At 51.4% G+C, this 22,014-nt stretch overlaps 1 long non-coding RNA gene, 22 other non-coding genes and 1 pseudogene across 23 annotated transcripts; 1 reads left to right on the forward strand and 23 right to left on the reverse strand.

Annotated features, from left to right (window-relative positions):
• Nucleotides 1-426: 426 nt before the first annotated feature.
• On the reverse strand, nucleotides 427-545 carry LOC149368315 (5S ribosomal RNA). Its single transcript, XR_016287872.1, has one exon. It is a non-coding gene; the product is annotated as a 5S ribosomal RNA (ribosomal RNA).
• A 597-nt stretch (nucleotides 546-1,142) lies between these two features.
• Nucleotides 1,143-1,261, reverse strand: LOC149368316 (5S ribosomal RNA). The gene has a single exon (XR_016287873.1). It is a non-coding gene; the product is annotated as a 5S ribosomal RNA (ribosomal RNA).
• Nucleotides 1,262-1,807: 546 nt separating this feature from the next.
• On the reverse strand, nucleotides 1,808-1,926 carry LOC149368317 (5S ribosomal RNA). Its single transcript, XR_016287874.1, has one exon. It is a non-coding gene; the product is annotated as a 5S ribosomal RNA (ribosomal RNA).
• A 594-nt stretch (nucleotides 1,927-2,520) lies between these two features.
• LOC149368318 (5S ribosomal RNA) lies at nucleotides 2,521-2,639 on the reverse strand. The gene has a single exon (XR_016287876.1). It is a non-coding gene; the product is annotated as a 5S ribosomal RNA (ribosomal RNA).
• A 596-nt stretch (nucleotides 2,640-3,235) lies between these two features.
• Nucleotides 3,236-3,354, reverse strand: LOC149368319 (5S ribosomal RNA). Its single transcript, XR_016287877.1, has one exon. It is a non-coding gene; the product is annotated as a 5S ribosomal RNA (ribosomal RNA).
• A 549-nt stretch (nucleotides 3,355-3,903) lies between these two features.
• On the reverse strand, nucleotides 3,904-4,022 carry LOC149368320 (5S ribosomal RNA). Its single transcript, XR_016287878.1, has one exon. It is a non-coding gene; the product is annotated as a 5S ribosomal RNA (ribosomal RNA).
• A 546-nt stretch (nucleotides 4,023-4,568) lies between these two features.
• LOC149368321 (5S ribosomal RNA) lies at nucleotides 4,569-4,687 on the reverse strand. Its single transcript, XR_016287879.1, has one exon. It is a non-coding gene; the product is annotated as a 5S ribosomal RNA (ribosomal RNA).
• Nucleotides 4,688-5,233: 546 nt separating this feature from the next.
• LOC149368322 (5S ribosomal RNA) lies at nucleotides 5,234-5,352 on the reverse strand. The gene has a single exon (XR_016287651.1). It is a non-coding gene; the product is annotated as a 5S ribosomal RNA (ribosomal RNA).
• Nucleotides 5,353-5,946: 594 nt separating this feature from the next.
• LOC149368323 (5S ribosomal RNA) lies at nucleotides 5,947-6,065 on the reverse strand. The gene has a single exon (XR_016287880.1). It is a non-coding gene; the product is annotated as a 5S ribosomal RNA (ribosomal RNA).
• Nucleotides 6,066-6,661: 596 nt separating this feature from the next.
• Nucleotides 6,662-6,780, reverse strand: LOC149368324 (5S ribosomal RNA). The gene has a single exon (XR_016287881.1). It is a non-coding gene; the product is annotated as a 5S ribosomal RNA (ribosomal RNA).
• Nucleotides 6,781-8,063: 1,283 nt separating this feature from the next.
• Nucleotides 8,064-8,182, reverse strand: LOC149368325 (5S ribosomal RNA). The gene has a single exon (XR_016287652.1). It is a non-coding gene; the product is annotated as a 5S ribosomal RNA (ribosomal RNA).
• Nucleotides 8,183-8,776: 594 nt separating this feature from the next.
• Nucleotides 8,777-8,895, reverse strand: LOC149368326 (5S ribosomal RNA). The gene has a single exon (XR_016287882.1). It is a non-coding gene; the product is annotated as a 5S ribosomal RNA (ribosomal RNA).
• Nucleotides 8,896-9,491: 596 nt separating this feature from the next.
• LOC149368327 (5S ribosomal RNA) lies at nucleotides 9,492-9,610 on the reverse strand. Its single transcript, XR_016287883.1, has one exon. It is a non-coding gene; the product is annotated as a 5S ribosomal RNA (ribosomal RNA).
• Nucleotides 9,611-10,941: 1,331 nt separating this feature from the next.
• On the reverse strand, nucleotides 10,942-11,060 carry LOC149368328 (5S ribosomal RNA). The gene has a single exon (XR_016287885.1). It is a non-coding gene; the product is annotated as a 5S ribosomal RNA (ribosomal RNA).
• Nucleotides 11,061-11,608: 548 nt separating this feature from the next.
• LOC149368329 (5S ribosomal RNA) lies at nucleotides 11,609-11,727 on the reverse strand. Its single transcript, XR_016287886.1, has one exon. It is a non-coding gene; the product is annotated as a 5S ribosomal RNA (ribosomal RNA).
• Nucleotides 11,728-12,271: 544 nt separating this feature from the next.
• LOC149368330 (5S ribosomal RNA) lies at nucleotides 12,272-12,390 on the reverse strand. Its single transcript, XR_016287888.1, has one exon. It is a non-coding gene; the product is annotated as a 5S ribosomal RNA (ribosomal RNA).
• Nucleotides 12,391-12,936: 546 nt separating this feature from the next.
• LOC149368331 (5S ribosomal RNA) lies at nucleotides 12,937-13,055 on the reverse strand. The gene has a single exon (XR_016287889.1). It is a non-coding gene; the product is annotated as a 5S ribosomal RNA (ribosomal RNA).
• Nucleotides 13,056-13,600: 545 nt separating this feature from the next.
• LOC149368332 (5S ribosomal RNA) lies at nucleotides 13,601-13,719 on the reverse strand. Its single transcript, XR_016287890.1, has one exon. It is a non-coding gene; the product is annotated as a 5S ribosomal RNA (ribosomal RNA).
• A 547-nt stretch (nucleotides 13,720-14,266) lies between these two features.
• LOC149368333 (5S ribosomal RNA) lies at nucleotides 14,267-14,385 on the reverse strand. Its single transcript, XR_016287891.1, has one exon. It is a non-coding gene; the product is annotated as a 5S ribosomal RNA (ribosomal RNA).
• Nucleotides 14,386-14,980: 595 nt separating this feature from the next.
• LOC149368334 (5S ribosomal RNA) lies at nucleotides 14,981-15,099 on the reverse strand. Its single transcript, XR_016287892.1, has one exon. It is a non-coding gene; the product is annotated as a 5S ribosomal RNA (ribosomal RNA).
• Nucleotides 15,100-15,645: 546 nt separating this feature from the next.
• Nucleotides 15,646-15,764, reverse strand: LOC149368335 (5S ribosomal RNA). The gene has a single exon (XR_016287893.1). It is a non-coding gene; the product is annotated as a 5S ribosomal RNA (ribosomal RNA).
• A 548-nt stretch (nucleotides 15,765-16,312) lies between these two features.
• LOC149368336 (5S ribosomal RNA) lies at nucleotides 16,313-16,431 on the reverse strand. The gene has a single exon (XR_016287894.1). It is a non-coding gene; the product is annotated as a 5S ribosomal RNA (ribosomal RNA).
• A 595-nt stretch (nucleotides 16,432-17,026) lies between these two features.
• LOC149368337 (5S ribosomal RNA) lies at nucleotides 17,027-17,145 on the reverse strand (annotated as a pseudogene).
• Nucleotides 17,146-17,762: 617 nt separating this feature from the next.
• On the forward strand, nucleotides 17,763-21,522 carry LOC149368338 (uncharacterized). Its single transcript, XR_016285243.1, has 5 exons — nucleotides 17,763-18,130; nucleotides 19,064-19,120; nucleotides 20,888-21,043; nucleotides 21,106-21,167; nucleotides 21,357-21,522. It is a non-coding gene; the product is annotated as an uncharacterized LOC149368338 (long non-coding RNA).
• The last annotated feature ends 492 nt before the right edge of the window (nucleotides 21,523-22,014 follow it).

Below are 22,014 nucleotides of genomic sequence, written 5' to 3' on the forward strand. Positions count from 1 at the left end.
TTCTCAGCCGTTCTGGCGAACCTAAACCACTGCGGCATGCACGGAAAGAGCAGCGGGAGCGAGCCTGTGTTGTTTACACATGGACCGGCAGTGGGTGCGGTGCATGGTGCGGTGGGCGCATATTGTGCGCTTCTGCGCAGTGTTATGCGCACACTGGGCCTCCCAGCTATCTTGGGGCTTTGCTAGAGTTTAATCTGCAGTGTACCCGCCGCGGCAGACGTCAGAATGACAGCCGAGACGCCACGGGTTCGCTTCGAGTTTTGCCACAGTTTCGCGTCCGCACGTACTACTACACGTTGGACACGTTGCCGATGAGATTGTATTATCGATAACAAAATAACGTCACCTCCTATAGTTGCCTGAGACACTGCGCAACTATGACAGAAAAAAAAAAAACGTTAAGGGCGAATAAAAATGCAAAAGAAATGCCATCAGCACTCGGTGTTCCCAGGTGGTCTCCCTCCCAAGTACTGACCGAGCCCAATGCTGCTTAGCTTCGGTGATCGGACGAGAACCGGCGTATTCAACATGGTATGGCCGATGGCGAGAGACAGTGCTTTCCGAGTCTTTATGTACTGTGTTTGGCCCTCGAGGATGCAAAACTGCGCATGGATACTTCCCTCGCTCGTGGCAACAGCCGCCAAGCGTGCAGTTACCTGCCCTGCGCTTTTCTCAGCCGTTCTGGCGAACCTAAACCACTGCGGCATGCACGGAAAGAGCAGCGGGAGCGAGCCTGTGTTGTTTACACATGGACCGGCAGTGGGTGCGGTGCATGGTGCGGTGGGCGCATATTGTGCGCTTCTGCGCAGTGTTATGCGCACACTGGGCCTCCCAGCTATCTTGGGGCTTTGCTAGAGTTTAATCTGCAGTGTACCCGCCGCGGCAGACGTCAGAATGACAGCCGAGACGCCACGGGTTCGCTTCGAGTTTTGCCACAGTTTCGCGTCCGCACGTACTACACGTTGGACACGTTGCCGATGAGATTGTATTAGCGTCCGCACGTACTACACGTTGGACACGTTGCCGATGAGATTGTATTATCGATAACAAAATAACGTCACCTCCTATAGTTGCCTGAGACACTGCGCAACTATGACAGAAAAAAAAAAAAACGTGAAGGGCGAATAAAAATGCAAAAGAAATGCCATCAGCACTCGGTGTTCCCAGGTGGTCTCCCTCCCAAGTACTGACCGAGCCCAATGCTGCTTAGCTTCGGTGATCGGACGAGAACCGGCGTATTCAACATGGTATGGCCGATGGCGAGAGACAGTGCTTTCCGAGTCTTTATGTACTGTGTTTGGCCCTCGAGGATGCAAAACTGCGCATGGATACTTCCCTCGCTCGTGGCAACAGCCGCCAAGCGTGCAGTTACCTGCCCTGCGCTTTTCTCAGCCGTTCTGGCGAACCTAAACCACTGCGGCATGCACGGAAAGAGCAGCGGGAGCGAGCCTGTGTTGTTTACACATGGACCGGCAGTGGGTGCGGTGCATGGTGCGGTGGGCGCATATTGTGCGCTTCTGCGCAGTGTTATGCGCACACTGGGCCTCCCAGCTATCTTGGGGCTTTGCTAGAGTTTAATCTGCAGTGTACCCGCCGCGGCAGACGTCAGAATGACAGCCGAGACGCCACGGGTTCGCTTCGAGTTTTGCCACAGTTTCGCGTCCGCACGTACTACACGTTGGACACGTTGCCGATGAGATTGTATTATCGATAACAAAATAACGTCACCTCCTATAGTTGCCTGAGACACTGCGCAACTATGACAGAAAAAAAAAAACGTGAAGGGCGAATAAAAATGCAAAAGAAATGCCATCAGCACTCGGTGTTCCCAGGTGGTCTCCCTCCCAAGTACTGACCGAGCCCAATGCTGCTTAGCTTCGGTGATCGGACGAGAACCGGCGTATTCAACATGGTATGGCCGATGGCGAGAGACAGTGCTTTCCGAGTCTTTATGTACTGTGTTTGGCCCTCGAGGATGCAAAACTGCGCATGGATACTTCCCTCGCTCGTGGCAACAGCCGCCAAGCGTGCAGTTACCTGCCCTGCGCTTTTCTCAGCCGTTCTGGCGAACCTAAACCACTGCGGCATGCACGGAAAGAGCAGCGGGAGCGAGCCTGTGTTGTTTACACATGGAGCGGCAGTGGGTGCGGTGCATGGTGCGGTGGGCGCATATTGTGCGCTTCTGCGCAGTGTTATGCGCACACTGGGCCTCCCAGCTATCTTGGGGCTTTGCTAGAGTTTAATCTGCAGTGTACCCGCCGCGGCAGACGTCAGAATGACAGCCGAGACGCCACGGGTTCGCTTCGAGTTTTGCCACAGTTTCGCGTCCGCACGTACTACACGTTGGACACGTTGCCGATGAGATTGTATTAGCGTCCGCACGTACTACACGTTGGACACGTTGCCGATGAGATTGTATTATCGATAACAAAATAACGTCACCTCCTATAGTTGCCTGAGACACTGCGCAACTATGACAGAAAAAAAAAACGTGAAGGGCGAATAAAAATGCAAAAGAAATGCCATCAGCACTCGGTGTTCCCAGGTGGTCTCCCTCCCAAGTACTGACCGAGCCCAATGCTGCTTAGCTTCGGTGATCGGACGAGAACCGGCGTATTCAACATGGTATGGCCGATGGCGAGAGACAGTGCTTTCCGAGTCTTTATGTACTGTGTTTGGCCCTCGAGGATGCAAAACTGCGCATGGATACTTCCCTCGCTCGTGGCAACAGCCGCCAAGCGTGCAGTTACCTGCCCTGCGCTTTTCTCAGCCGTTCTGGCGAACCTAAACCACTGCGGCATGCACGGAAAGAGCAGCGGGAGCGAGCCTGTGTTGTTTACACATGGACCGGCAGTGGGTGCGGTGCATGGTGCGGTGGGCGCATATTGTGCGCTTCTGCGCAGTGTTATGCGCACACTGGGCCTCCCAGCTATCTTGGGGCTTTGCTAGAGTTTAATCTGCAGTGTACCCGCCGCGGCAGACGTCAGAATGACAGCCGAGACGCCACGGGTTCGCTTCGAGTTTTGCCACAGTTTCGCGTCCGCACGTACTACACGTTGGACACGTTGCCGATGAGATTGTATCAGCGTCCGCACGTACTACACGTTGGACACGTTGCCGATGAGATTGTATTATCGATAACAAAATAACGTCACCTCCTATAGTTGCCTGAGACACTGCGCAACTATGACAGAAAAAAAAAAAACGTGAAGGGCGAATAAAAATGCAAAAGAAATGCCATCAGCACTCGGTGTTCCCAGGTGGTCTCCCTCCCAAGTACTGACCGAGCCCAATGCTGCTTAGCTTCGGTGATCGGACGAGAACCGGCGTATTCAACATGGTATGGCCGATGGCGAGAGACAGTGCTTTCCGAGTCTTTATGTACTGTGTTTGGCCCTCGAGGATGCAAAACTGCGCATGGATACTTCCCTCGCTCGTGGCAACAGCCGCCAAGCGTGCAGTTACCTGCCCTGCGCTTTTCTCAGCCGTTCTGGCGAACCTAAACCACTGCGGCATGCACGGAAAGAGCAGCGGGAGCGAGCCTGTGTTGTTTACACATGGACCGGCAGTGGGTGCGGTGCATGGTGCGGTGGGCGCATATTGTGCGCTTCTGCGCAGTGTTATGCGCACACTGGGCCTCCCAGCTATCTTGGGGCTTTGCTAGAGTTTAATCTGCAGTGTACCCGCCGCGGCAGACGTCAGAATGACAGCCGAGACGCCACGGGTTCGCTTCGAGTTTTGCCACAGTTTCGCGTCCGCACGTACTACACGTTGGACACGTTGCCGATGAGATTGTATTATCGATAACAAAATAACGTCACCTCCTATAGTTGCCTGAGACACTGCGCAACTATGACAGAAAAAAAAAAAAAACGTGAAGGGCGAATAAAAATGCAAAAGAAATGCCATCAGCACTCGGTGTTCCCAGGTGGTCTCCCTCCCAAGTACTGACCGAGCCCAATGCTGCTTAGCTTCGGTGATCGGACGAGAACCGGCGTATTCAACATGGTATGGCCGATGGCGAGAGACAGTGCTTTCCGAGTCTTTATGTACTGTGTTTGGCCCTCGAGGATGCAAAACTGCGCATGGATACTTCCCTCGCTCGTGGCAACAGCCGCCAAGCGTGCAGTTACCTGCCCTGCGCTTTTCTCAGCCGTTCTGGCGAACCTAAACCACTGCGGCATGCACGGAAAGAGCAGCGGGAGCGAGCCTGTGTTGTTTACACATGGACCGGCAGTGGGTGCGGTGCATGGTGCGGTGGGCGCATATTGTGCGCTTCTGCGCAGTGTTATGCGCACACTGGGCCTCCCAGCTATCTTGGGGCTTTGCTAGAGTTTAATCTGCAGTGTACCCGCCGCGGCAGACGTCAGAATGACAGCCGAGACGCCACGGGTTCGCTTCGAGTTTTGCCACAGTTTCGCGTCCGCACGTACTACACGTTGGACACGTTGCCGATGAGATTGTATTATCGATAACAAAATAACGTCACCTCCTATAGTTGCCTGAGACACTGCGCAACTATGACAGAAAAAAAAAAACGTGAAGGGCGAATAAAAATGCAAAAGAAATGCCATCAGCACTCGGTGTTCCCAGGTGGTCTCCCTCCCAAGTACTGACCGAGCCCAATGCTGCTTAGCTTCGGTGATCGGACGAGAACCGGCGTATTCAACATGGTATGGCCGATGGCGAGAGACAGTGCTTTCCGAGTCTTTATGTACTGTGTTTGGCCCTCGAGGATGCAAAACTGCGCATGGATACTTCCCTCGCTCGTGGCAACAGCCGCCAAGCGTGCAGTTACCTGCCCTGCGCTTTTCTCAGCCGTTCTGGCGAACCTAAACCACTGCGGCATGCACGGAAAGAGCAGCGGGAGCGAGCCTGTGTTGTTTACACATGGACCGGCAGTGGGTGCGGTGCATGGTGCGGTGGGCGCATATTGTGCGCTTCTGCGCAGTGTTATGCGCACACTGGGCCTCCCAGCTATCTTGGGGCTTTGCTAGAGTTTAATCTGCAGTGTACCCGCCGCGGCAGACGTCAGAATGACAGCCGAGACGCCACGGGTTCGCTTCGAGTTTTGCCACAGTTTCGCGTCCGCACGTACTACACGTTGGACACGTTGCCGATGAGATTGTATTATCGATAACAAAATAACGTCACCTCCTATAGTTGCCTGAGACACTGCGCAACTATGACAGAAAAAAAAAAACGTGAAGGGCGAATAAAAATGCAAAAGAAATGCCATCAGCACTCGGTGTTCCCAGGTGGTCTCCCTCCCAAGTACTGACCGAGCCCAATGCTGCTTAGCTTCGGTGATCGGACGAGAACCGGCGTATTCAACATGGTATGGCCGATGACGAGAGACAGTGCTTTCCGAGTCTTTATGTACTGTGTTTGGCCCTCGAGGATGCAAAACTGCGCATGGATACTTCCCTCGCTCGTGGCAACAGCCGCCAAGCGTGCAGTTACCTGCCCTGCGCTTTTCTCAGCCGTTCTGGCGAACCTAAACCACTGCGGCATGCACGGAAAGAGCAGCGGGAGCGAGCCTGTGTTGTTTACACATGGACCGGCAGTGGGTGCGGTGCATGGTGCGGTGGGCGCATATTGTGCGCTTCTGCGCAGTGTTATGCGCACACTGGGCCTCCCAGCTATCTTGGGGCTTTGCTAGAGTTTAATCTGCAGTGTACCCGCCGCGGCAGACGTCAGAATGACAGCCGAGACGCCACGGGTTCGCTTCGAGTTTTGCCACAGTTTCGCGTCCGCACGTACTACACGTTGGACACGTTGCCGATGAGATTGTATTAGCGTCCGCACGTACTACACGTTGGACACGTTGCCGATGAGATTGTATTATCGATAACAAAATAACGTCACCTCCTATAGTTGCCTGAGACACTGCGCAACTATGACAGAAAAAAAAAACGTGAAGGGCGAATAAAAATGCAAAAGAAATGCCATCAGCACTCGGTGTTCCCAGGTGGTCTCCCTCCCAAGTACTGACCGAGCCCAATGCTGCTTAGCTTCGGTGATCGGACGAGAACCGGCGTATTCAACATGGTATGGCCGATGGCGAGAGACAGTGCTTTCCGAGTCTTTATGTACTGTGTTTGGCCCTCGAGGATGCAAAACTGCGCATGGATACTTCCCTCGCTCGTGGCAACAGCCGCCAAGCGTGCAGTTACCTGCCCTGCGCTTTTCTCAGCCGTTCTGGCGAACCTAAACCACTGCGGCATGCACGGAAAGAGCAGCGGGAGCGAGCCTGTGTTGTTTACACATGGACCGGCAGTGGGTGCGGTGCATGGTGCGGTGGGCGCATATTGTGCGCTTCTGCGCAGTGTTATGCGCACACTGGGCCTCCCAGCTATCTTGGGGCTTTGCTAGAGTTTAATCTGCAGTGTACCCGCCGCGGCAGACGTCAGAATGACAGCCGAGACGCCACGGGTTCGCTTCGAGTTTTGCCACAGTTTCGCGTCCGCACGTACTACACGTTGGACACGTTGCCGATGAGATTGTATTAGCGTCCGCACGTACTACACGTTGGACACGTTGCCGATGAGATTGTATTATCGATAACAAAATAACGTCACCTCCTATAGTTGCCTGAGACACTGCGCAACTATGACAGAAAAAAAAAAAACGTGAAGGGCGAATAAAAATGCAAAAGAAATGCCATCAGCACTCGGTGTTCCCAGGTGGTCTCCCTCCCAAGTACTGACCGAGCCCAATGCTGCTTAGCTTCGGTGATCGGACGAGAACCGGCGTATTCAACATGGTATGGCCGATGGCGAGAGACAGTGCTTTCCGAGTCTTTATGTACTGTGTTTGGCCCTCGAGGATGCAAAACTGCGCATGGATACTTCCCTCGCTCGTGGCAAGAGCCGCCAAGCGTGCAGTTACCTGCCCTGCGCTTTTCTCAGCCGTTCTGGCGAACCTAAACCACTGCGGCATGCACGGAAAGAGCAGCGGGAGCGAGCCTGTGTTGTTTACACATGGACCGGCAGTGGGTGCGGTGCATGGTGCGGTGGGCGCATATTGTGCGCTTCTGCGCAGTGTTATGCGCACACTGGGCCTCCCAGCTATCTTGGGGCTTTGCTAGAGTTTAATCTGCAGTGTACCCGCCGCGGCAGACGTCAGAATGACAGCCGAGACGCCACGGGTTCGCTTCGAGTTTTGCCACAGTTTCGCGTCCGCACGTACTACACGTTGGACACGTTGCCGATGAGATTGTATTATCGATAACAAAATAACGTCACCTCCTATAGTTGCCTGAGACACTGCGCAACTATGACAGAAAAAAAAAAAACGTGAAGGGCGAATAAAAATGCAAAAGAAATGCCATCAGCACTCGGTGTTCCCAGGTGGTCTCCCTCCCAAGTACTGACCGAGCCCAATGCTGCTTAGCTTCGGTGATCGGACGAGAACCGGCGTATTCAACGTTATTGTCTTTTGTTGATTGTTTGTGTTGTCCAGTTTGTGTGTCAAAGCCAGGCAATAAAGAAAAAAAACATGGTATGGCCGATGGCGAGAGACAGTGCTTTCCGAGTCTTTATGTACTGTGTTTGGCCCTCGAGGATGCAAAACTGCGCATGGATACTTCCCTCGCTCGTGGCAACAGCCGCCAAGCGTGCAGTTACCTGCCCTGCGCTTTTCTCAGCCGTTCTGGCGAACCTAAACCACTGCGGCATGCACGGAAAGAGCAGCGGGAGCGAGCCTGTGTTGTTTACACATGGACCGGCAGTGGGTGCGGTGCATGGTGCGGTGGGCGCATATTGTGCGCTTCTGCGCAGTGTTATGCGCACACTGGGCCTCCCAGCTATCTTGGGGCTTTGCTAGAGTTTAATCTGCAGTGTACCCGCCGCGGCAGACGTCAGAATGACAGCCGAGACGCCACGGGTTCGCTTCGAGTTTTGCCACAGTTTCGCGTCCGCACGTACTACACGTTGGACACGTTGCCGATGAGATTGTATTATCGATAACAAAATAACGTCACCTCCTATAGTTGCCTGAGACACTGCGCAACTATGACAGAAAAAAAAAAACGTGAAGGGCGAATAAAAATGCAAAAGAAATGCCATCAGCACTCGGTGTTCCCAGGTGGTCTCCCTCCCAAGTACTGACCGAGCCCAATGCTGCTTAGCTTCGGTGATCGGACGAGAACCGGCGTATTCAACATGGTATGGCCGATGACGAGAGACAGTGCTTTCCGAGTCTTTATGTACTGTGTTTGGCCCTCGAGGATGCAAAACTGCGCATGGATACTTCCCTCGCTCGTGGCAACAGCCGCCAAGCGTGCAGTTACCTGCCCTGCGCTTTTCTCAGCCGTTCTGGCGAACCTAAACCACTGCGGCATGCACGGAAAGAGCAGCGGGAGCGAGCCTGTGTTGTTTACACATGGACCGGCAGTGGGTGCGGTGCATGGTGCGGTGGGCGCATATTGTGCGCTTCTGCGCAGTGTTATGCGCACACTGGGCCTCCCAGCTATCTTGGGGCTTTGCTAGAGTTTAATCTGCAGTGTACCCGCCGCGGCAGACGTCAGAATGACAGCCGAGACGCCACGGGTTCGCTTCGAGTTTTGCCACAGTTTCGCGTCCGCACGTACTACACGTTGGACACGTTGCCGATGAGATTGTATTAGCGTCCGCACGTACTACACGTTGGACACGTTGCCGATGAGATTGTATTATCGATAACAAAATAACGTCACCTCCTATAGTTGCCTGAGACACTGCGCAACTATGACAGAAAAAAAAAACGTGAAGGGCGAATAAAAATGCAAAAGAAATGCCATCAGCACTCGGTGTTCCCAGGTGGTCTCCCTCCCAAGTACTGACCGAGCCCAATGCTGCTTAGCTTCGGTGATCGGACGAGAACCGGCGTATTCAACATGGTATGGCCGATGGCGAGAGACAGTGCTTTCCGAGTCTTTATGTACTGTGTTTGGCCCTCGAGGATGCAAAACTGCGCATGGATACTTCCCTCGCTCGTGGCAACAGCCGCCAAGCGTGCAGTTACCTGCCCTGCGCTTTTCTCAGCCGTTCTGGCGAACCTAAACCACTGCGGCATGCACGGAAAGAGCAGCGGGAGCGAGCCTGTGTTGTTTACACATGGACCGGCAGTGGGTGCGGTGCATGGTGCGGTGGGCGCATATTGTGCGCTTCTGCGCAGTGTTATGCGCACACTGGGCCTCCCAGCTATCTTGGGGCTTTGCTAGAGTTTAATCTGCAGTGTACCCGCCGCGGCAGACGTCAGAATGACAGCCGAGACGCCACGGGTTCGCTTCGAGTTTTGCCACAGTTTCGCGTCCGCACGTACTACACGTTGGACACGTTGCCGATGAGATTGTATTAGCGTCCGCACGTACTACACGTTGGACACGTTGCCGATGAGATTGTATTATCGATAACAAAATAACGTCACCTCCTATAGTTGCCTGAGACACTGCGCAACTATGACAGAAAAAAAAAAAACGTGAAGGGCGAATAAAAATGCAAAAGAAATGCCATCAGCACTCGGTGTTCCCAGGTGGTCTCCCTCCCAAGTACTGACCGAGCCCAATGCTGCTTAGCTTCGGTGATCGGACGAGAACCGGCGTATTCAACATGGTATGGCCGATGGCGAGAGACAGTGCTTTCCGAGTCTTTATGTACTGTGTTTGGCCCTCGAGGATGCAAAACTGCGCATGGATACTTCCCTCGCTCGTGGCAAGAGCCGCCAAGCGTGCAGTTACCTGCCCTGCGCTTTTCTCAGCCGTTCTGGCGAACCTAAACCACTGCGGCATGCACGGAAAGAGCAGCGGGAGCGAGCCTGTGTTGTTTACACATGGACCGGCAGTGGGTGCGGTGCATGGTGCGGTGGGCGCATATTGTGCGCTTCTGCGCAGTGTTATGCGCACACTGGGCCTCCCAGCTATCTTGGGGCTTTGCTAGAGTTTAATCTGCAGTGTACCCGCCGCGGCAGACGTCAGAATGACAGCCGAGACGCCACGGGTTCGCTTCGAGTTTTGCCACAGTTTCGCGTCCGCACGTACTACACGTTGGACACGTTGCCGATGAGATTGTATTATCGATAACAAAATAACGTCACCTCCTATAGTTGCCTGAGACACTGCGCAACTATGACAGAAAAAAAAAAAACGTGAAGGGCGAATAAAAATGCAAAAGAAATGCCATCAGCACTCGGTGTTCCCAGGTGGTCTCCCTCCCAAGTACTGACCGAGCCCAATGCTGCTTAGCTTCGGTGATCGGACGAGAACCGGCGTATTCAACGTTATTGTCTTTTGTTGATTGTTTGTGTTGTCCAGTTTGTGTGTCAAAGCCAGGCAATAAAGAAAAAAAACATGGTATGGCCGATGGCGAGAGACAGTGCTTTCCGAGTCTTTATGTACTGTGTTTGGCCCTCGAGGATGCAAAACTGCGCATGGATACTTCCCTCGCTCGTGGCAACAGCCGCCAAGCGTGCAGTTACCTGCCCTGCGCTTTTCTCAGCCGTTCTGGCGAACCTAAACCACTGCGGCATGCACGGAAAGAGCAGCGGGAGCGAGCCTGTGTTGTTTACACATGGACCGGCAGTGGGTGCGGTGCATGGTGCGGTGGGCGCATATTGTGCGCTTCTGCGCAGTGTTATGCGCACACTGGGCCTCCCAGCTATCTTGGGGCTTTGCTAGAGTTTAATCTGCAGTGAACCCGCCGCGGCAGACGTCAGAATGACAGCCGAGACGCCACGGGTTCGCTTCGAGTTTTGCCACAGTTTCGCGTCCGCACGTACTACACGTTGGACACGTTGCCGATGAGATTGTATTAGCGTCCGCACGTACTACACGTTGGACACGTTGCCGATGAGATTGTATTATCGATAACAAAATAACGTCACCTCCTATAGTTGCCTGAGACACTGCGCAACTATGACAGAAAAAAAAAACGTGAAGGGCGAATAAAAATGCAAAAGAAATGCCATCAGCACTCGGTGTTCCCAGGTGGTCTCCCTCCCAAGTACTGACCGAGCCCAATGCTGCTTAGCTTCGGTGATCGGACGAGAACCGGCGTATTCAACATGGTATGGCCGATGGCGAGAGACAGTGCTTTCCGAGTCTTTATGTACTGTGTTTGGCCCTCGAGGATGCAAAACTGCGCATGGATACTTCCCTCGCTCGTGGCAACAGCCGCCAAGCGTGCAGTTACCTGCCCTGCGCTTTTCTCAGCCGTTCTGGCGAACCTAAACCACTGCGGCATGCACGGAAAGAGCAGCGGGAGCGAGCCTGTGTTGTTTACACATGGACCGGCAGTGGGTGCGGTGCATGGTGCGGTGGGCGCATATTGTGCGCTTCTGCGCAGTGTTATGCGCACACTGGGCCTCCCAGCTATCTTGGGGCTTTGCTAGAGTTTAATCTGCAGTGTACCCGCCGCGGCAGACGTCAGAATGACAGCCGAGACGCCACGGGTTCGCTTCGAGTTTTGCCACAGTTTCGCGTCCGCACGTACTACACGTTGGACACGTTGCCGATGAGATTGTATTATCGATAACAAAATAACGTCACCTCCTATAGTTGCCTGAGACACTGCGCAACTATGACAGAAAAAAAAAAAAACGTGAAGGGCGAATAAAAATGCAAAAGAAATGCCATCAGCACTCGGTGTTCCCAGGTGGTCTCCCTCCCAAGTACTGACCGAGCCCAATGCTGCTTAGCTTCGGTGATCGGACGAGAACCGGCGTATTCAACATGGTATGGCCGATGGCGAGAGACAGTGCTTTCCGAGTCTTTATGTACTGTGTTTGGCCCTCGAGGATGCAAAACTGCGCATGGATACTTCCCTCGCTCGTGGCAACAGCCGCCAAGCGTGCAGTTACCTGCCCTGCGCTTTTCTCAGCCGTTCTGGCGAACCTAAACCACTGCGGCATGCACGGAAAGAGCAGCGGGAGCGAGCCTGTGTTGTTTACACATGGACCGGCAGTGGGTGCGGTGCATGGTGCGGTGGGCGCATATTGTGCGCTTCTGCGCAGTGTTATGCGCACACTGGGCCTCCCAGCTATCTTGGGGCTTTGCTAGAGTTTAATCTGCAGTGTACCCGCCGCGGCAGACGTCAGAATGACAGCCGAGACGCCACGGGTTCGCTTCGAGTTTTGCCACAGTTTCGCGTCCGCACGTACTACACGTTGGACACGTTGCCGATGAGATTGTATTATCGATAACAAAATAACGTCACCTCCTATAGTTGCCTGAGACACTGCGCAACTATGACAGAAAAAAAAACGTGAAGGGCGAATAAAAATGCAAAAGAAATGCCATCAGCACTCGGTGTTCCCAGGTGGTCTCCCTCCCAAGTACTGACCGAGCCCAATGCTGCTTAGCTTCGGTGATCGGACGAGAACCGGCGTATTCAACATGGTATGGCCGATGGCGAGAGACAGTGCTTTCCGAGTCTTTATGTACTGTGTTTGGCCCTCGAGGATGCAAAACTGCGCATGGATACTTCCCTCGCTCGTGGCAACAGCCGCCAAGCGTGCAGTTACCTGCCCTGCGCTTTTCTCAGCCGTTCTGGCGAACCTAAACCACTGCGGCATGCACGGAAAGAGCAGCGGGAGCGAGCCTGTGTTGTTTACACATGGACCGGCAGTGGGTGCGGTGCATGGTGCGGTGGGCGCATATTGTGCGCTTCTGCGCAGTGTTATGCGCACACTGGGCCTCCCAGCTATCTTGGGGCTTTGCTAGAGTTTAATCTGCAGTGTACCCGCCGCGGCAGACGTCAGAATGACAGCCGAGACGCCACGGGTTCGCTTCGAGTTTTGCCACAGTTTCGCGTCCGCACGTACTACACGTTGGACACGTTGCCGATGAGATTGTATTTTGATAACAAAATAACGTCACCTCCTATAGTTGCCTGAGACACTGCGCAACTATGACATAAAAAAAAAAAACGTGAAGGGCGAATAAAAATGCAAAAGAAATGCCATCAGCACTCGGTGTTCCCAGGTGGTCTCCCTCCCAAGTACTGACCGAGCCCAATGCTGCTTAGCTTCGGTGATCGGACGAGAACCGGCGTATTCAACATGGTATGGCCGATGGCGAGAGACAGTGCTTTCCGAGTCTTTATGTACTGTGTTTGGCCCTCGAGGATGCAAAACTGCGCATGGATACTTCCCTCGCTCGTGGCAACAGCCGCCAAGCGTGCAGTTACCTGCCCTGCGCTTTTCTCAGCCGTTCTGGCGAACCTAAACCACTGCGGCATGCACGGAAAGAGCAGCGGGAGCGAGCCTGTGTTGTTTACACATGGACCGGCAGTGGGTGCGGTGCATGGTGCGGTGGGCGCATATTGTGCGCTTCTGCGCAGTGTTATGCGCACACTGGGCCTCCCAGCTATCTTGGGGCTTTGCTAGAGTTTAATCTGCAGTGTACCCGCCGCGGCAGACGTCAGAATGACAGCCGAGACGCCACGGGTTCGCTTCGAGTTTTGCCACAGTTTCGCGTCCGCACGTACTACACGTTGGACACGTTGCCGATGAGATTGTATTATCGATAACAAAATAACGTCACCTCCTATAGTTGCCTGAGACACTGCGCAACTATGACAGAAAAAAAAAACGTGAAGGGCGAATAAAAATGCAAAAGAAATGCCATCAGCACTCGGTGTTCCCAGGTGGTCTCCCTCCCAAGTACTGACCGAGCCCAATGCTGCTTAGCTTCGGTGATCGGACGAGAACCGGCGTATTCAACATGGTATGGCCGATGGCGAGAGACAGTGCTTTCCGAGTCTTTATGTACTGTGTTTGGCCCTCGAGGATGCAAAACTGCGCATGGATACTTCCCTCGCTCGTGGCAACAGCCGCCAAGCGTGCAGTTACCTGCCCTGCGCTTTTCTCAGCCGTTCTGGCGAACCTAAACCACTGCGGCATGCACGGAAAGAGCAGCGGGAGCGAGCCTGTGTTGTTTACACATGGACCGGCAGTGGGTGCGGTGCATGGTGCGGTGGGCGCATATTGTGCGCTTCTGCGCAGTGTTATGCGCACACTGGGCCTCCCAGCTATCTTGGGGCTTTGCTAGAGTTTAATCTGCAGTGTACCCGCCGCGGCAGACGTCAGAATGACAGCCGAGACGCCACGGGTTCGCTTCGAGTTTTGCCACAGTTTCGCGTCCGCACGTACTACACGTTGGACACGTTGCCGATGAGATTGTATTATCGATAACAAAATAACGTCACCTCCTATAGTTGCCTGAGACACTGCGCAACTATGACAGAAAAAAAAAAAACGTGAAGGGCGAATAAAAATGCAAAAGAAATGCCATCAGCACTCGGTGTTCCCAGGTGGTCTCCCTCCCAAGTACTGACCGAGCCCAATGCTGCTTAGCTTCGGTGATCGGACGAGAACCGGCGTATTCAACATGGTATGGCCGATGGCGAGAGACAGTGCTTTCCGAGTCTTTATGTACTGTGTTTGGCCCTCGAGGATGCAAAACTGCGCATGGATACTTCCCTCGCTCGTGGCAACAGCCGCCAAGCGTGCAGTTACCTGCCCTGCGCTTTTCTCAGCCGTTCTGGCGAACCTAAACCACTGCGGCATGCACGGAAAGAGCAGCGGGAGCGAGCCTGTGTTGTTTACACATGGACCGGCAGTGGGTGCGGTGCATGGTGCGGTGGGCGCATATTGTGCGCTTCTGCGCAGTGTTATGCGCACACTGGGCCTCCCAGCTATCTTGGGGCTTTGCTAGAGTTTAATCTGCAGTGTACCCGCCGCGGCAGACGTCAGAATGACAGCCGAGACGCCACGGGTTCGCTTCGAGTTTTGCCACAGTTTCGCGTCCGCACGTACTACACGTTGGACACGTTGCCGATGAGATTGTATTAGCGTCCGCACGTACTACACGTTGGACACGTTGCCGATGAGATTGTATTATCGATAACAAAATAACGTCACCTCCTATAGTTGCCTGAGACACTGCGCAACTATGACAGAAAAAAAAAAACGTGAAGGGCGAATAAAAATGCAAAAGAAATGCCATCAGCACTCGGTGTTCCCAGGTGGTCTCCCTCCCAAGTACTGACCGAGCCCAATGCTGCTTAGCTTCGGTGATCGGACGAGAACCGGCGTATTCAACATGGTATGGCCGATGGCGAGAGACAGTGCTTTCCGAGTCTTTATGTACTGTGTTTGGCCCTCGAGGATGCAAAACTGCGCATGGATACTTCCCTCGCTCGTGGCAACAGCCGCCAAGCGTGCAGTTACCTGCCCTGCGCTTTTCTCAGCCGTTCTGGCGAACCTAAACCACTGCGGCATGCACGGAAAGAGCAGCGGGAGCGAGCCTGTGTTGTTTACACATGGACCGGCAGTGGGTGCGGTGCATGGTGCGGTGGGCGCATATTGTGCGCTTCTGCGCAGTGTTATGCGCACACTGGGCCTCCCAGCTATCTTGGGGCTTTGCTAGAGTTTAATCTGCAGTGTACCCGCCGCGGCAGACGTCAGAATGACAGCCGAGACGCCACGGGTTCGCTTCGAGTTTTGCCACAGTTTCGCGTCCGCACATACTACACGTTGGACACGTTGCCGATGAGATTGTATTATCGATAACAAAATAACGTCACCTCCTATAGTTGCCTGAGACACTGCGCAACTATGACAGAAAAAAAAAAACGTGAAGGGCGAATAAAAATGCAAAAGAAATGCCATCAGCACTCGGTGTTCCCAGGTGGTCTCCCTCCCAAGTACTGACCGAGCCCAATGCTGCTTAGCTTCGGTGATCGGACGAGAACCGGCGTATTCAACATGGTATGGCCGATGGCGAGAGACAGTGCTTTCCGAGTCTTTATGTACTGTGTTTGGCCCTCGAGGATGCAAAACTGCGCATGGATACTTCCCTCGCTCGTGGCAACAGCCGCCAAGCGTGCAGTTACCTGCCCTGCGCTTTTCTCAGCCGTTCTGGCGAACCTAAACCACTGCGGCATGCACGGAAAGAGCAGCGGGAGCGAGCCTGTGTTGTTTACACATGGACCGGCAGTGGGTGCGGTGCATGGTGCGGTGGGCGCATATTGTGCGCTTCTGCGCAGTGTTATGCGCACACTGGGCCTCCCAGCTATCTTGGGGCTTTGCTAGAGTTTAATCTGCAGTGTACCCGCCGCGGCAGACGTCAGAATGACAGCCGAGACGCCACGGGTTCGCTTCGAGTTTTGCCACAGTTTCGCGTCCGCACGTACTACACGTTGGACACGTTGCCGATGAGATTGTATTATCGATAACAAAATAACGTCACCTCCTATAGTTGCCTGAGACACTGCGCAACTATGACAGAAAAAAAAAAAAACGTGAAGGGCGAATAAAAATGCAAAAGAAATGCCATCAGCACTCGGTGTTCCCAGGTGGTCTCCCTCCCAAGTACTGACCGAGCCCAATGCTGCTTAGCTTCGGTGATCGGACGAGAACCGGCGTATTCAACATGGTATGGCCGATGGCGAGAGACAGTGCTTTCCGAGTCTTTATGTACTGTGTTTGGCCCTCGAGGATGCAAAACTGCGCATGGATACTTCCCTCGCTCGTGGCAACAGCCGCCAAGCGTGCAGTTACCTGCCCTGCGCTTTTCTCAGCCGTTCTGGCGAACCTAAACCACTGCGGCATGCACGGAAAGAGCAGCGGGAGCGAGCCTGTGTTGTTTACACATGGACCGGCAGTGGGTGCGGTGCATGGTGCGGTGGGCGCATATTGTGCGCTTCTGCGCAGTGTTATGCGCACACTGGGCCTCCCAGCTATCTTGGGGCTTTGCTAGAGTTTAATCTGCAGTGTACCCGCCGCGGCAGACGTCAGAATGACAGCCGAGACGCCACGGGTTCGCTTCGAGTTTTGCCACAGTTTCGCGTCCGCACGTACTACACGTTGGACACGTTGCCGATGAGATTGTATTAGCGTCCGCACGTACTACACGTTGGACACGTTGCCGATGAGATTGTATTATCGATAACAAAATAACGTCACCTCCTATAGTTGCCTGAGACACTGCGCAACTATGACAGAAAAAAAAAAACGTGAAGGGCGAATAAAAATGCAAAAGAAATGCCATCAGCACTCGGTGTTCCCAGGTGGTCTCCCTCCCAAGTTCTGACCGAGCCCAATGCTGCTTAGCTTCGGTGATCGGACGAGAACCGGCGTATTCAACATGGTATGGCCGATGGCGAGAGACAGTGCTTTCCGAGTCTTTATGTACTGTGTTTGGCCCTCGAGGATGCAAAACTGCGCATGGATACTTCCCTCGCTCGTGGCAACAGCCGCCAAGCGTGCATTTACCTGCCCTGCGCTTTTCTCAGCCGTTCTGGCGAACCTAAACCACTGCGGCATGCACGGAAAGACCCAGTCAACCACGGATATCCGTAGTACGTACGATAAAGATCCGAATCTCCAGTGCCAGGTGGGGATGTCTGTAGGGCATGCCTACGGACGTCCATATCCGGACATACGCATCGGAGATTCGGACTATGTCCGAAGGACGTTCGTTATCGGATAGCTGGCGGATATCCGCGGACGGACGTCCGACGGGTATCCGTGAATATGCCTGTAGGGATCTGAACTTACATCACATACATATTTTGTTTTTCCTCACATAAAAAAAATTGAAAGAAATTCTATTTGCAAACGACAAATTCAACCGATCAAATTTTTATACCGGCAATTAGTTGCATATTCGGATTAATCAACATCACTAGAATATGGTGCTGATATGAAAGAACCTGAATTAAACTAATTGCGGGACTTTCTGCGATCAATGCCTTTTCTCTTCGAGCATTCCGCCGAGGTAACCGAGGCATGCTGCCTTCCATGAAAACTAAACTCCTACCAGAAGCCGCGGCAGAACGACAGGCCTTAAAGTCGATCCAATCCAATCCGTCAGCCACCAGTTCCGTCGCGGGCGGCGCGGTGCCCAACAGCGCGATCTTTGCGTAGTTTTTCGTGGCATCGTGCTTCTTCCGACCTTTATATTTGATTCAGTATGCGGTTTGCTTGTTCTGATGTTGCTTGGCTGTGCTATAAATGTGATCAATCACGTATGCGCTCGTCAAGACCTTCTTCTGGACCCGAAGCTGTCGTGAAATAGCCCCGACGTCGTACTGCACCCGACTCTTTGTTGCCTCGGATGAAAGAAGCGGCGTGTTATAACTTGCAAGTAAGTAACTGTGCTTGAAGATTACTTTGATGATGTTGCCGTGGGATGAGCAAAGTGCTGTGGAAGTTACAAGTACGATGCGATAGCTGCCGCAAACGTGTTTGCCCGCGTTCGCGAGCCTGTCGCGAAGCTCCGTAAGCCAGTGCATCGCGCCTCTCTCATTCTACACTACGAAAAAAATTGAGACGAGGTGTACACGCGCATGGTGTGAATCTTAAGGCAGTTTTACGTAAGTTCTTAATAGCAATAAAACAGAACGCACGAAAATGATAATGTCGGGGCTGTGTGTGTTTTGCAGTGATTCGCGACTGATTTCTTTTTTTCTTACTGTCTTTGTGGTGTGTATGTGGCCCGCGTGCGGAGTGTATTGGTGCCTAAGTTATGCCATGCCATGGAAAGTACAGGTAGGTTGAAAATAATGTAAAATTCGTCTACCTTCACAGCTTATCGACTTGTTTCAACATTAGGCTTGTCAAATGGATGTTTCCAGCCATCTACAGCACAGTAATTTGCGCTGTGCAGTAGCATTGTTTTGAAAACTGAAGTGTTCTGTTAAATTGCCGAACTTCAGTCACACGTTATTCACCTATTATCGCTGCGTACTAACTGCAATGAGGCCATGCAGTGCATTGGTGTAGCTTTGTCAAACATGTTCATGCTCATAAGTCTCAGTGATGAGGAAGGTAGCAGGTCCATATATGGCACACCTAGAGATACATATCCCTGGATTGTGAGCAGACCTCACTTCCTTACTCCTGTGGAGCTGTGGATCATCAGATTTGTTGTTAGTGCCGGCTGGGTGCTTCATCAGCGAACCTTGTGAGCGGGCTTGTTTCAACAAAGGCCATGTTTTGCTGCATCATGACGTCTACGTTATGTTGAAAAAGTGCAGTACAGGTTGCTCTCTCATATTTTGTTTCCTTGGCCATGCAGTATGGATGTGACTGACCTATGACCTATGTTACCTGAGAGTACAGCAGCAGCTTACAGGTAAGTTTTAACTACGGTGCAAATTTCTTCCTTTCATATGATTGATACTTTCTTTTTCTTTGCTCTGTGCAGTAGAGGACATCTGGCTATACTGCAGTGTACTTGTACAGTGGTGGATAAAAGTTTTCGGGATGCGAGTTCTTGGAAAAAAATTCTGTACTGTGCTGTTAGCCAGAGCAGTTTAATGAGGGGAGATAGATGTTCGAACTTATTCAACAAGTTTCAGCTGACTGCCTAGTGAGGCAATGTAAAAATAAATATTTTTCTGAAAATCCACGTCCCACAAACTTTTCTCTACTGAGCCTTGTGTTAACCACTAAGTCATCAGGTAGCTTGCAGGTGTGTGTTAAGGGTTCCTATTCTCGCACTTGAATTTTTTGGACATTCAGTATGGATGTGGTTGCCTGTGGGAGTAGCTGTAGTGTCTTGCACTGCAAACACATCGTTCATGCACTTGCACAAAGCTGTCTGCAGTGGGGTGTATCTCTTTTATGTTTGCAGTGTTTTTAAGCAAAATATATTGCATTTCAAGGAATATTTCCCCCTCCGTTGGTTACTACATAAGAGTTGTGCAAGATTTAAACTTGTTCTCGTAGCTACAGATGCCTAACCTTAAAACTATTTCAATAAAACTTTGCTGGGCGAGTTGGTTCATTTTGCTTGAGGGGATGTTTGTATCGCGACAAAAAACAGACAAGGGACAGAAAACGAACGGTAGCGCTTGTCCCGTTCGTCTTCTGTCCCTTGTCATTTTTTTGTCACGCTACAAACATCCCCTCAATTAAAACTATTTGTTGCAGAAACAGTCATAATGAAATATATGTGCAGTTGAGGAACACTGCACTCCTTACGCACCTGACCATCACCTCTGAATACATGAACGGCTTTTATAATTTGACAGAACTCAAGAATGAAGTGGCGAATGCCTACCATCGAGTGGCATTGACCAGTTCTCAGACGTCGTAGTTATTTCCTTAATGTGAAATCCCAGGTGGCTCGCATGTATCTCCGTGAAATGTAATTAACCGCCACATTATGAAAACCAGTCGATGGCATTGGCTGGAGGGCTTTTGTTGAGTGGCATTCGCTGCTGCATTCTTGAATTGCATCCTACTATAGTGCCAAAAGTTCATATTAGATGAAGGGAACATACCAGCCTCTGTTATGTTCCCCTACTTCTTCACAAGCTTTTTATGAAATGTTCTTGCTTAATGAGTGCAAAGCTGTTAAACTGTCTATTTTCAAATTCTTCCAGCCCTAACACTCCTGACTGCAAATTGTCCCATGCCGATTTTCTTCGTGCCTTTACAGGTCTTTTTTTTTTTAACTTCGTTGCCTGTTTGAAAATTTATCTTCATTATTACTATTTCAGTAATGTGTAGGGAAACATAAATGTAGTGTTATCTTTTCTCATGCAACCGGTGGGAAAAAAATTGCGCGCTCTCGTGTTTTGTGTCTTTTTTTTCAGACCGTTGCAACCCGAAGGTAACATACCTCTGCAAGCCGTGGTTGGCACGGTGACATTGTAGATTATTAGCTTGATTTTGTTGTGTGTGCTATATGCATTGTAAACTCTTGTGCACCTCATATCTCATCATAGCGTTGCATTACTATGTGGCAGCAAGGCTGGAGAAACTATGGGTCAAAATTATGCAATTCTCTTGATATTGTCTTTCATTAATGTTTTTACTTACAGTATCTCGCACTTAAATATTTGCTTAACCTTTCAGTAAAAGTATTCTATTTGTGTTTTGGTTTGTTTTTCAGAGCATCCCTTTTTGGAATACCAAGTTCCACCATGAGAGTACTGCCTGCACGCAGTAACCTTTCCTATTGCATGAAACTTCTGCCGGTATGACGTGAATAGCCTCTTGTGCTACTGTTCTGCTATAGCAGGTTGCAATACGGAGCAGCAGTCTACATGTAAGTTCGTAGTGTTAAAATTTCCAACTCCACAAATGCATTTTTCACTTTTTCCTTTGCAGTGTGTCTGTGGATGGCTCGTGAAATTGATTGTTGCAAATGTGCCACATCGTAGTGTGAACAGGTATGTATTAGTTGCAGTGTAAGTGCATGTTGCTCACTCTCACAGCCTGTCCACTTGTTCCCTCGGTATTGCTGCACGGACGTGGCCAGCCCATTCAGAGCAACTATGTAATAGTTTGCACTACAAAGCAACAGTCTACATGTAAGTTCGAAGTATGTTGAAATTAATTTTTCATCTTTTTCTTTGCAGCGTGTATGTGGACAGCTCATGCAATTGATTGTTGCAAATGTGCCACATCGTATTGTCAATAGGTATGCATTAGTTGCAGTGTAAGTGCATGTTGCCCACTCACAACCTGTCCACTTGTTCCCTCAGGGTTGCTGCACGGACGTCACCAGCCCATTCAGAGCAACCGTGTTGTAGCTAGCGCTACAGAGAATTGGTCAACTTGTAAGTTCGAAGTGTGTTGAAATTATAAGCTCTCCTCATGCACTCTTCATCTTTTCCTTTGCAGCATGTGTGGACGGTTCATGCAATTGATGGTTGCGAATGTGTCACATAGTCAGCAGGTATGTTATAGCTATAGTATTTTTTATTATGATCTTCAGTGGCAGTATCTTGAATTGCAAAAATCATGTACCCTTTCAGTGACAGTATTATTGCATTTTTGTTTTTTTTCTTGGGAAAAACTTTTTTACAACAGATTCAACATGAGAATACAACCTGCATACAGTAACCCGTCCTATTGCATGGGACCTCTTCCAGTGTCAAGCGTGAAGAATGCCTCTTGAAGGTTGAAAGCATGCAATAATGCCTTTAATAAAATTGTTTGATTTTAAGACAACTTGCTTTGTGTTTGGTTGCTTCCTATAAATATATGCATTTGACGTACGATGAGGCCTGTGCC

Source organism: Amblyomma mixtum, chromosome 1 (assembly GCF_055824585.1).
Source record: "Amblyomma mixtum isolate Tamu chromosome 1, ASM5582458v1, whole genome shotgun sequence".
Classification (NCBI taxonomy): domain Eukaryota; kingdom Metazoa; phylum Arthropoda; class Arachnida; order Ixodida; family Ixodidae; genus Amblyomma; species Amblyomma mixtum.